The 12979-nt window shown below is 41.5% G+C and overlaps 1 pseudogene; it reads right to left on the reverse strand.

Annotated features, from left to right (window-relative positions):
• Positions 1–11170: 11170 nt before the first annotated feature.
• LOC127679475 (N-lysine methyltransferase KMT5A-like) lies at positions 11171–12769 on the reverse strand (annotated as a pseudogene).
• Between the last annotated feature and the right edge of the window lie 210 nt (positions 12770–12979).

Raw genomic sequence — 12979 nt, forward strand, 5'->3', positions numbered from 1 at the left:
GATGGTGCCCTTTTGCTTCTTCAGGGAGTGCTGATGGTGTATGCTGTGGGACCTTTCCCGAGTGATGATCACTCTGCTGGGCAGCTGATCTCACAACCGGGTTGGTGCACACAAGGCTATACTAGCTGCTGAGGCCCTGAGTCTAGGCAAAAGCCTGGCAGGCCAAGGTCCAAGGAAAGTTCCCCTCGGGCTATGAGTGGTAACTGGTTCTGTCAGGTGGCCAGGATGGCTGCTTGTGTGTGCTCCCTGAAAGTGCTGGGAGAGTCTGCTTGACTAACAACCTCCTGGCCGGGTTGGCACACAGATCGCCCACTGAGCAGCCCAGGTCTTGGGGGAAGTCCAGGGCCTCCACCCCCGCTTTGTTTGCCTTGGGCTATGACTGTTATCTGACTTTGCCTGCTAGAACTCTCTGGTGTCCAGTAGTCAAAATGGCAGCATGTGCACCAGGCTGGGCAAACAACCTCCTTGCAGGGTTGGCACACCGATGCCCCCCTCCCCCCCAAACAGCCCAGGGCCTGGGTGCAGGCCAATGCCCGTTGGGCTTATACCCCCGCGATGTTGGCCTCAGGTTATGTTTGCGTACCTCAGGCTGTCCGATGGCGGAGAGACTCTTGTAACTGACTGGCGGGAGGCAGATTTCTGATGTGGCTTCTGTGCGGTGAAAGGCGCTGTAAATCCACCGCAGCTTGCAGCCTGGCTGGCCAGAGATAGTCAGTGGTAGTGGGCACAGGGCCTGCCTGGACCCTGTCACCTTGGTTCCACTGCTGATGGCCCTTTTCTGGACCAGCCGCTGCCACTGTTGCCTCTGCCACTGCCACCAGAACTCGGAAGACCCACTTTTAATCCAGATATTCAGAGGTGGGAAGATCCACCATTAGTCTGGGACATACCTTGTATATAAAGGACATGGAAGAAGAAACCCTTTGCCTTTTTACTTGCTTGTCCTAACTCTCTCTGAAATAATTCATCCCTTCACTGGTATTAGATCCTACCTCTCAGGGATTGTGATATATACTGAAGACCAGCTGAGATATCCAGTTTTATGGGCTGAACAACTACTGGATTCTTGGACTTTCTACTGGTAGACAGCCATTGTTGCACTAGCTGAACTTAACCTGAAAATCCTTTTTCTACCTAATACATATACACATACACATACACAAACACACACATATACATATACATGCATGTGTGTATATTTACACTCTCACCTACACATATTCATTATATTAGTTCTGTTCCTATAGGTAACTGTAATACAACCAAATATGTGTATATATAATGCATATGTTTATATTTTTTCATTTATGTAGTTTCAATATGTTATTTTAACTGCTACATTGTTATTATGGAGTATCCTGATCTAAAAAGGGAAATTATTTCATTGCCCATTTTTACTGATTAAAATTGTATCTTGTAAAGTTAACAGAGAAATATGTGTAAATTGTTTTTAAAAACTATGGTGTGAAGACGAGCAATAAAACATTGGAAATACCTGTACTTTCTTCAACATAGACAAATGGCAACCATGTCCATTTTGTTTATAATATTAAACCTTAGGCAAAAATTTTCTTTGCATAAATTCTTTCATGTGTGCTGCTAAGAATCCTTTTTATATTTATTAAAACACCATGGACATATTTTCATGTAAACACAGAAAATATTTCAATATATGGTGGCCTTGCACTTATTTATATGCCTTTCTTTTAATAACCAGGTGGTTAGTGGTTTTTAGTTTTCCCCATTGTTTAATAGAATCATGAGATGAATATCCTTTAAGTTGCATAATTCATTTCCTCAGAAAATGAAGTTAAATTTTTGTGTAAAAAGAAATTATATTTTAACTTTGATAAAGGTGGCCAGATAACTCTTCAGAAAAGTCTTATTCCTCTGTGCCTGACATTGCCCTCCATTCATCATTTTCAGCTCCTGAGGATTTCTGTTATTAAATTATATTAGCTAACTTGAAGGATGAAAATAATGCTTCACTATGATTTTGTTTGTGTTGTTATGGTCATGAGTAAAGTTAAACCCCTTATCAGATAAGCATTGTGTCTTTATGCTTAAACATATTTAGTACACACATGAAGTATGTTTATATATCTTCATTCTATGATGTATACACACATGCACTTGGGTTATTTTTGTTTAAATTTAGTATAGTGTTTTTAAAGCTTCCCCACGTTGTGGCAGTATTTCATATTGTTTTACATCTGAATAACTCACTATATAGGCTATTAAATATTATATATATCTATGTACAGGCATGATTGGAAGCTCAATTTTGTATTTGTGAGTATTTTAATGAAAAATAAATACAGGGTTACACAGATTTAAAGTATTTTTTACATGCTTTTAGTGTTTTTTAACATGTCATGTAAGTATTTTAACCATTTATATTGTCATGTTTCCATGTGCATTTTAGTTTTGACATAATTTTAAGGGAATTTTTTTAACATACAGCTTCTAGAATACAGTTTTTAATTTGTCTATAGACTCATTCATATTTAGCTATGGTATAAGATAGGGAACTTTTTCCCCCATAATGAGCAATTCCTAATCTTGTGCTACTTCTGAATAACATTTACTTTCTGTAGTAGTGTCAAGTATGTCCTCTACTTACACCAATTTCCCAGATACGCTTTGTTTTGTAGATTGGTTCTACTTTTTTTTCCCCTCTGTTTTTTTGTGTCTGGGATACCATACATTTCATAATGCTGGTTAATTATATGCTTACTTATGGACATGCAAGGTATTATTAGTTGAGATTTAAATATGTAATTGCCTGCTACATATGTGTCATTTCCAATAAATGTTAAAGACTACTTCATTAGAATTTTTTCAGTTGGAATATAATTTAAATAGCTCAACATTATCCTTTTACAATTTCTTTCCTTTTACAATTTTAAGTTTAGTATATTCACAAGGCACCAGCCACAACTCTGATTAAATTCTGGAATAATTTTTATTATTCTACAAGAACCCAGATCCTCATTTGATTCTTACCCCAACCCCTGATAAAAACAATGAAGGAGCTAGAGAAAGGACCCAAGGAGCTGAAGGAGCTTGCAGCCCCATAGGAGGAACAACAATAAGAACCAACCAGTACCCCCAGAGCTTCCAGGGAATAAACCACCAACCAAAGAGTACACATGGAGGGACCCATGGCTCCAGCTACATATGTAGCAGAGGATGGCCTTTTCAGACATCAAGGAGAGGAGATGTCTTTGGTCCTGTGAAGGATTGATGCCCCAGTATAGGGGAATGCCAGGTCAGGAAAGTAGGAAGGGGCTTTGGTAAGCAGGGGGAAGGGTGTTGGGTTAGGGGGTTTTCAGAGGGGTAACAAGGAAAGGGGATCATGTTTGAAATGTAAATAAAGCAAATATCTAACAATAAAAATGTTAAAGAGCAGTACATCTAGACTCACTTTTCTAACTTTTCTCTTTCCCTAGGGATGAACAGGTACTTTAGTTGGATACGCTGGTGCTTTTTTATTTTTAGTTTTTAGGCACATTTTTTTAAAAAAAAATTTTATATTTATTTTCTATATTCGTTGCATTCCATGTGTATTCTTTTGTGATTGCATTACCTTGCTTAGGATGATATTTTCCAGTTTCATCCATTTGCCTAAAAAATTCATGAATTCTTTGTTTCTGTCAAAAGGTCAAAAGAGCAACCAACAAATTGGGAAAAGATCTTCACCAACCCTACATCCGATAGAGGGCTAATATCCAACATATACAAAGAACTCAAGAAGTTAGACCCCAGGGAACCAAAGAACCCTATTAAAAATGGGGTACAGACCTAAACAAAGAATTTTCCAGTTCGGAAAATATCATCCTAAGTGAGGTGACACAATCACAAAAGAATACACATGGAATGCAATCATTGATAAGTGGATATTAATTATCCCTGAAGCTCTGAATACTGAAGATACAATTAGCATATCAAATGGTTCCCATGAAGAAGGAAGAAGAGGGCCCTAATCCTGGAAAGGCTTGATCCAGCATTGTAGGGGAGTACCAGGACAGAGAAAAGGGAGGGGGAAAGATAGGAGAATCGATGCAGAGAAGAGGACTTATGGGACATATGGGCAGGGGGGAACTGGGAAAGGGGAAAGCTTTTGGATTGTAAACAAAGAATATAGAAAATTATATATATATAAGATTTTTCACCTGAAGAAATTCGGATGGCCGAGAAGCACCTTAAGAAATGCTCAACATCATTAGCCATTAAGGAAATGCAAATCAAAACAACCCTGAGATTTCACCTCACACCAGACAGAATGGCTAAGGTTAAAAACTCAGGAGACAGCAGGTGTTGGCGAGGATGTGGAGAAAGAGGAACACTCCTCCACTGCTGGTGGGGCTGTAAGATGGTACAACCACTATGGAAATCAGTCTGGAGGTTTCTAAGAAAACTGGACATGACACTGCCTGAGGACCCTGCTATACCTCTCCTGGGCATATACCCAGAGGATTCCCCAGCATGCAATAAGGACACATGCTCCACTATGTTCATAGCAGCCTTATTTATAATAGCCAGAAGCTGGAAAGAACCCAGATATCCCCCAGTGGAGGAATGGATACAGAAAATATGGTATATATACACAATGGAGTACTATTTTAGGCACATTTTAAAGCTGAACTTGCTGTGGTGTTTCTTGATGCTTTCATCAAACTCTCTTGTGGAAAGTATTTACCTCTCTTCACACCATTCACTACACTCAGGCTCTCCTTTTCCATTGCTTCACACTCCTCCTTCTGATAAACTTTTTTGTAGGTCAGATCTATATTTAGCCATTATGGCCATGTATCAGTAACCAGAACTGAAACATACATCAGTTTGTGTCTTTGATTTTCACCTAAGTCAAGTTAACAGAGCATCTTCGTATGTATGCACACACATACATATGCATTTGTGTGTATATATCTATATATCCACAATATACATATATATGCATGTTTATACACACAATTAATTGTAGGAAATGAGACTACTAGTTTAGTTTTCAGATTCTCTTCTAGTTGAGTAAAAATTCTCACCAGACATTATTCACACCCACTACTCTATGAGTTTCACTATTTTGGAGAAGTCCTGCTGGGTGCTTTCTTGTCTTTCTTTAATCATTTGTCTGACATGGACCTGATAATTTTGAATCTCCTTTGTATTCATTTTTGGCATTTTCCCTCCCACAAGATTCAGTGTTTCCAGATCGTCTCCCTTTATCTTAAGTGCTTTATTGTCCTTTAATGGGTATTTCCAATTGACTTCCTGAAAAAGCCAGTTGTTTGAAGAGTAGAAGTTTCCAAGTATTGTTTGCTTGGAGATACATGCATTCTACCTTGGCTTTTAGATAATTATGAAATTTTGAGTTGGAAATAGACTCTCCTTTGAATTATTTCTTGTTTTCTAGTTTCCCATAGAGTTATTGGGAATTAATTGTAATTACTCATGAAATACTAGTGTTTTAACTAATCTTCTGTCTCTAGAATCTTACAAAATCTATTTTTTTGACCTTTATATTGGAAAGAACAGCATGATACACTTTCATGTGCTTCCATTTGATCTATCATCTTGAGCACAGCCTTGCCCTGTCAGTGAGATATGTCACCCTGGGTATATTTTAGAGAGATAGATTGAGAATAGATTATTAGCTTTGGTGTGGCAGAAATGGATTATAAGGCAAATGTACTGCCTGTCTATCTTTCATAGCTAAGGTCAACAGCTATGGGTCTTAAAAAGATAAATAAGGAAGATAATTAGTGTTAGAGGTCTTGTGGTAGGCAGTAGAAATGCTAAGGGTTGCTGCTTGCAATTTCTTCTTCTGTTGTATTTTGTGGAATTTCTTAAAGTAAGTGCATGATTGGGTGAAGAATTAAAGAGTAGAATATAGGGCTAGAGGTGGCTGAAAGGTAGAGTATTTGTCTAGCATATACCTATCCCTGGGTTCAATTTCCAGCAAGATACATATGCATACATGCACACGCACATGCAGACACACACACACACACACACACACACACACACACACACGAACCTTACAGTGTGAGGGTCAGGGGAGGAGACTAGAAAAGAAAGAAAACAAACAAACAAAATAAAACCGTATACACTCTTTGACTTAGTAATTGTGTTTTTATCCCAGTAGCATCTGTTTTCTGTTTTCTGTTTTCTGTTTTCTGCTGCATTTACAGTGAAAAATTTGCCCATCTAGGAATCTTTAAACAGTGAGTTTCTTCATCCTCTGTCCTATATTTCTTGGGGTTGGAATTAGGTCCTCTCTCCATCTTTCTCTTGGTCATGAGGAACAGGAGTAGTCATCCTTTTAGAAGCATGAGAAAGCCGTTAAAGTAGCTTTAATGGTAGATTGCTTGTCCAGCATGCACAAGGCTCTTGGTTTGATCCCTACCATCACAGAAACAAGTAAGAGAGAAGTATGGGAAAATAGTTTCTATTCTTCACTCGTTCTTTCAGTCAGTGACATTTGGAATACGAAGCCATAACTGACTTGACTGGTTGGTGAAGAAAAGGTTTGCCTTATCCTTTATCCTCTCTTTAACCAAAAATACATATTCTGACTCTGTGCAGTCAGTCCTCTAGGAGAAGAGCTTCAATGATGGGGAGACTTGTAAGGATCTTCTGGTTAGGTAATGTCATCTCTAGCCCAGTTTTATCAGCAATTTAAACTCATGTTTAAGTGAACAAGGTAAGTCACAAGTCTGAGGCTCAGGGAACATCTTGAAGAGGGGGCAGGAAGATTCTCAGAGCCAGAGGATGTCTTCTGTGAGATCATTTCTTCTATACATGACCCGGAGCTGTACCCAGGAAACTCAACAGTGTGGTTGGCTAAGTAAGACATGAAAAAAAGCAGTCATCTTTGAATCTGAAGCCAGTCCCAGAGGTTAAGGGAAACTCCAAGAACTGATACAGAGCTCATAATAGACCACTTAGGGCTCTAGGTTTAGTCCTTAGCACCAAAAAAATCCAACAAAAAACTAATAATATCAGTAAAAAACAAGAAAGAAAATCTATAAACTAAAAAAAAAAAAAAAAAAAAAAGATTGTGCAGAATAGACTGTTTCCTTCATTCCAGGCAAAAATCATGAGAAGAGGCACACATGGAGACGGACTGTGCCTTTATACAATATCACAAGAAATAAAAGTCAAGTGGTCCTCCTATGGCACTGCAAACCCCTTCAGCTCCTTGGTCCTGGAAAGGCTTGATGCAGCAGGGTAGAGGAATACCAGGATAGGGAAGTGGGAGGGGAGTGATTAGGGAACAAGGGGAGGGGAAATGGCTTATGGAACTTTCAGGGGCTTGGGGGAAATAGGAAAGGGGAAATCATTTGAAATTTAAATAAAGAATATATAGAAAAAAAGTCAAGTGGTCTTAAGAAGTTTAGAGAATTTTCTAGGAAATGTTCAGGAGCCAATAGAGAGAAGATATGTTCTTATACATGCTTTCAATCATGCAATGCAGGGAAAAGATTTTTACTTTTGGCCTCACAATAAATAGTTTTAACTTTTTTATTCTTAAGATGACAAATAAGTTTCAAGTTTATTTCCTTTCTTGTTTGCTATGTAAATACAAAGCTAAGCCACAAACATGTATAAGCAAGACATTTTTACCTCACAGTTACACCCTCCTGTCTGGTCCTCTTCCAAGTCTGACTACTGACTGGGCTAGCAAAGGGTATGGGGAAACTTTCTTAAGTAGCACCATCACGAGCCTGGGATATGGGAGTAAAGAGGACAAGGTAGGTTCTTAGACCTTGCTCCTGGACCCCAGTCCCCTGGACTGAAGGTGAACGGTTAGTTCTCCCCAGGGAGGGAGAAGGAAACCACCTACTCTTGCTATCACAGGTCAAAGATGAAACATCATCCTGGTTCCCTGGCTGCTAAGCCTTTCCAGCTGCCAGATACCCTAGGGCCAAAGACATCTGGTGCTTGATGCTCGAAGGGGTCCTAGACTGACAGTTGACTGCATCTTCACGGGATACCAGGGGTTCTGCCTTGACCTCAGGTAGAGAGATTCCCTGCAGGAGAATTGGGGTTGGGGAGGGGGTGTGGGCTTAAGAATTTCTGGTACCACTACAAAACCTCACTTTTGATTAGTACAGAGTACTGTCTCAAATCTTCTCTACACAAACCAACCAGTCAAGCCAAAAAGAAAAACCCCAGAAGAAAAGAAAGCCACATTCATTTCACTCCCTTCAAAACCTATATACATGTTGTTTTATGTGGGGTATTTCCCCATTTTTCTTTTTATTATGCTTTTATTTTTTTATTATTTTTAAAAATAAATTCAGTGTTCACATTTCTATAAAGACTTAATGCAGTTTCAGGAGACCTGCCCTTCTCGGGCAGAACAGTGCTTTTCACGGCTCGCCTCTAGTTTGACTGTCCACCCTGATGCTTCAAGGTGCCTGGAAAAGCTCAAGCCTGTGAAAGAGGTCTGTTCCTGGCCGGGCCTCGTAAGCTTTGGAGAAAGCAGAGGGGAAGACCAAGTTTACTGTGAAACTTTTGCTAAAAACTATCCACACACATCAATGTGTACACCTGTCAAGACACTGTCAGATGTAGGGTTGGTGAAGATCCTTTCCCAATTTGTTGGTTGCTGTTTTGTTGTCCACTTGACAGTGTCCTTTGCCTTACAGAAACTTTGTAATTTTATGAAATCCCATTTGTCAATTCTTTTTTTATTTAGTTTCTAAATTATTTGTTTATATTCCAAATGCTTTCCCCTTTCCCAGTTCCCCCCTCCCCATATGTCCCATAGGCCCTCTTCTCTCCACCCATTCTCCAATCACCCCCTCCCTTTTCTCTGTCCTGGTACTTTCCTACAATGCTGGATCAAGCCTATCCAGGATCAGGGCCCTCTCCTTCCTTCTTCATGGGAGTCATTTGATATGCTAACTGTGTCTTAGGTATTCAGGGATTCTGGGCTAATTAATATCCACTTATCAGTGAATGCATTCCATGTGTATTCTTTTGTGATTGGGTTACCTCACTTAGGATGATATTTTCCAGTTCCAACCATTTGCTTAAAAATTTCATGAATTGATTGTTTTTAATTGCTGAGTAGTATTTCATTGAGCAAATATACCACATTTTCTGTATCATTCCTCCATTGAGGGACATCTGGGTTCTTTCCAACTTCTGGCTATTATAAACAAGGCTGCAATGAACATAGTGGAGCATGTGTCCTTATTGCATGCAGGGGAATCCTCTGGGTATATGCCCAGGAGTGGTATAGCAGGGTCCTCCGGAAGTGTCATGCCCAGTTTTCTGAGGAATCGCCAGACTGATTTAGAGCATAAGCTATTGGTGTTCTATTTAGGAACTTTTCCCCTGTGCCCATGTCCTCAAGGGTCTTCCCCAGTTTCTTTTCTATTAGTTTCAGTGTGTCAGGTTTTATGTGGAGGCCCATGATCCACTTGGAGCTGAGTTTAATACAAGGAGATAAGAATGGATCAATTTGCATTCTTCTGCAAGCTGACCTCCAGTTGAGCCAGCACCATTTGTAGAAAAGGCTATCTTTTTTTCCACTGCATGGTTTCAGCTCCTTTGTCAAAAATCAGGTGAGAGCCAAATAACCCTATTAAAAACTGGGGTACAGAGCTAAACAAAGAATTTTCACCTGAAGAACTTTGAATGGCTGAGAAGCACCTTAAAAAATGTTCAATATCATTAGTCATTAGGGAAATGCAAATCAAAACAACCCTGAGATTTCACCTTACACCAGTTAGAATGGCTAAGATTAAAAACTCAGGAGACAGTAGGTGCTGGCAAGGATGTGGAGAAAGAGAAACACTCCTCCACTGCTGGTGGGAATCCAAGTTGGTCCAACCACTCTGGAAATCAGTCTGGTTGTTCCTCAGAAACCTGGTTCTGGAGGACCCTGCAGTACCACTCCTGGGCATATACCCAGAGGATTCCCCAGCATGCAATAAGGACTCATGCTCCACTATGTTCATAGCAACCCTATTTATAATAACCAGAAGCTGGAAAGAACCCAGATGTCCCTCAATGGAGGAATGGATACATAAAATGTGGTATATTTACACAATGGAATACTACTCAGCAATTAAAAACAATGAATTCACGAAAATCTTAGGCAAATGGTTGGATCTGGAAAATATCATCCTAAGTGAGGTAACCCAATCACAAAAGAACACACATGGAATACAGTCACTGATAAGTGGATATTAGCTTAGAAACTCTGAATACTCAAGACATAATTCACATATCAAATGACTCCCAAGAAGAAGGAAGGAGAGGTCCTGGATCCTGAAAAGGCTTGTTCAAGCATTGTAGGGGAGTACCAGGACAGAGTGGAGGAGGGGGTGATAGGAGAATGGGCGGAGGGAAGAGGGCTTAGGGAACTTATGGGGAGGGGAGAACAGAAAAGGGAAAATCATTTGGAATGTAAACAAAGAATATAGAAAATAAAAAATTATAACAACAATAAACAAAGACACTGTGAACAGGAGCTTGGAGACATCCTGTCCAGGCTGTTCATGGGAGTGGCAGCACCCTCACACTGGCCTGTCCTTGGATGTGGGGTGCGAGGTAGTCCTGGCTTTCATCTTGGGCAGAGCCCGGCTTCCTAGTTCATGTTCAGCTCCATTCTCTAAAACCTGCGCCTACTCTTATCTTACACAGTGCGGGAAGCACAAACTTTCAGCTTGAATGCAAAAAGGTACAAAACCAACTAAAATATAAAAGTTTTAGTAATATAAAGCCATCTGTTCACATTCACCTTGGAAACCTGTAACAGATATTTAAATACTACTGCATCTTTAATATACTTAAGAAAAAAAAAACATTTAATGCTGGGCGGTGGTGGCGCATGCCTATAATCCCTGCACTCTAGGAGGCACTCCCAGGCAGATTTCTGAGTTCAGGGCCAGCCTGGTCTACAGAGTGAGTTCCAGGACAGCCAGGGCTACACAGAGAAACCCTGTCTTGAAAAAACCAAATCAAAAAACAAAACAGAACAAAACAAAACAAAACAAAACAAAAGAACATTTGAAGTAATTAGCTAAGAGTAAGTGTGTGTGTGTGTGTGTGTGTGTGTGTGTGTGTGTGTGTGTAATTTCATTTCCCTTTGAGGGCACTTTGTCCTTTGAAGGAGTCAGGGTGGCAGGGAGGCAGGGATGTCACATGGTTAGTGCTTCAGCTAAGGGTAGGTTTCCATGGAGGCCTTGCTTTGGTCCCCATAGTCGTCCAGTGTGGGGCCGGTGTGCAGAGACCTTGCCGGTGCGAGGGTTCTGGCAGAAGGGAAGGGCAGAGGAGCTGCTTCTGCAGTCTCTGCACCAGCTGCTGTGCTGCTGGGAGTCCAGTCAGGTCTGGGGCTGTGAAGGCTGCCTAGCCAGGGAGGATTGTGGCTGGAGGTGTTTTGGGAGAGAGGACTGCTTCCCTAGTGTTATAGCTCTTGTGACAGAAACTCCTAGACGGAGTGATCCTCGAACACCCTTTATTAATTCTATAGGATTTAGGATAGGACTTATATACAATTTGGGGGTGCTCCGGGGTTTGGCAGCAGGTACTTCTCATTGGCTTGGATTGAGAGCTTGGGGAAACCTTATTTACATGTGGGGAAAGCTTGGTGCTGCAACTACATGACTGACAGCCACACACATCGCTTCTTGGGAGGGGTGGCGAGGCTGAAATTGCATCAAGGGCCTGGGGTCCAGGGGGCGGTGACTGAACTCCTCAGGTCCCTTGCAGGTGGAAACTCTGCCCACAAGGTCGTAGGTGGAAGCCTCTCCCACCGGGTCTCCTGGGTTCAAAGTCATGCTCTACCTGAAACCAGGCTGCCTGTGCACAGATCACCTCCCGATAGTACAGGAACTCCTACTCAGCTGCAATGTCTCGGGAGGCAATGAGGATGAGGTGAGGCACGCTATTGTCATTGATGTCATGCAGTTTGATCTGGCAGTTCCCACCCTTACTGTGATTGATGAGTCTCCCCAGGCAGTTAGTTTTTGAGTAGCATCCACACAGTAGGTTTTGCTCAGATGTTGAAAATAGTACTTGTAGCAGCCCGTGGAGGGGTCCTGTGTATACAGATCCTCCCACTTCTTGGCATCGGTGATTTCAATGCATCTTTAATATGGTATTTTACCATAAAGCCTCCCCGGGAGAAGCATGGTAGCAATCACAACCCCTGCCTTTGCCATCAGTTCGATCAGTCTTCATGGCTTCTTTCTTCCCACTCTCAATCAGCTCGCCTATTTTCTTCCTTTCTTCAGACTGCAGCTCAGCTATGCTCTTCCTGAGCTCCTTTGCACAGGGTAGAAATCTGTGAGCTTTCTATTCTGCTGTGTTTTCCCTTGAGACTTTTCCCGAAGGACCTGCTTGCCCTTGAGGGGGCTTTTTCAGGGCTTGCTTAGCAACTGCTACATTGCTAGAATCACATGATGGAGGTAGAGTTTTTGGAGGTTCTGATGCTTTGGATTTTTGGTTTGGAAGAGGGTCCAGGCGACCTCTCCAGGTGTCTGCTCCTCGGTTCATCTGACTTCATAGCGCTTCGGATAACATTCCCAGCGTTTCTTTTCCGTTCTCTCTTCCTGTGGATTCCAGCTAATTTGTTTACCCGGGCATTTGACCTTGTGCTGTGCAACCAAGTTCTCTTCCTGAAGTGGAGAGCGCATTCCAGAGTATTTCATCGGACTCATGTAGGCAGAGATCTTTGACTGCCCAGCAAACATGTTCTCCCATCGCTGCAGTGCCTCCCTGGTCTCTTCTGCTCCACTATCTCCGGCCCCGGATGGGGGGCATTGCTGCCACCTCCGGAGCTGCTTTCACCGCCCCTGCCTCTAGCCACGATGGCCTGTCACCACCTGGAATCTCCCAGTAAACCCAGTTTCCCAAAAAAGTTGCAACAACTGTAGCCAACTGCTCAGCTTAGAAAAAGATTCTTGCAGTCAAATCTCATTATTCAGATTGGATCCCTGTCACATGGTGGAAGGAG

The sequence above is a fragment of the Apodemus sylvaticus genome, chromosome 1, assembly GCF_947179515.1.
Source record: "Apodemus sylvaticus chromosome 1, mApoSyl1.1, whole genome shotgun sequence".
NCBI classification, from domain to species: domain Eukaryota; kingdom Metazoa; phylum Chordata; class Mammalia; order Rodentia; family Muridae; genus Apodemus; species Apodemus sylvaticus.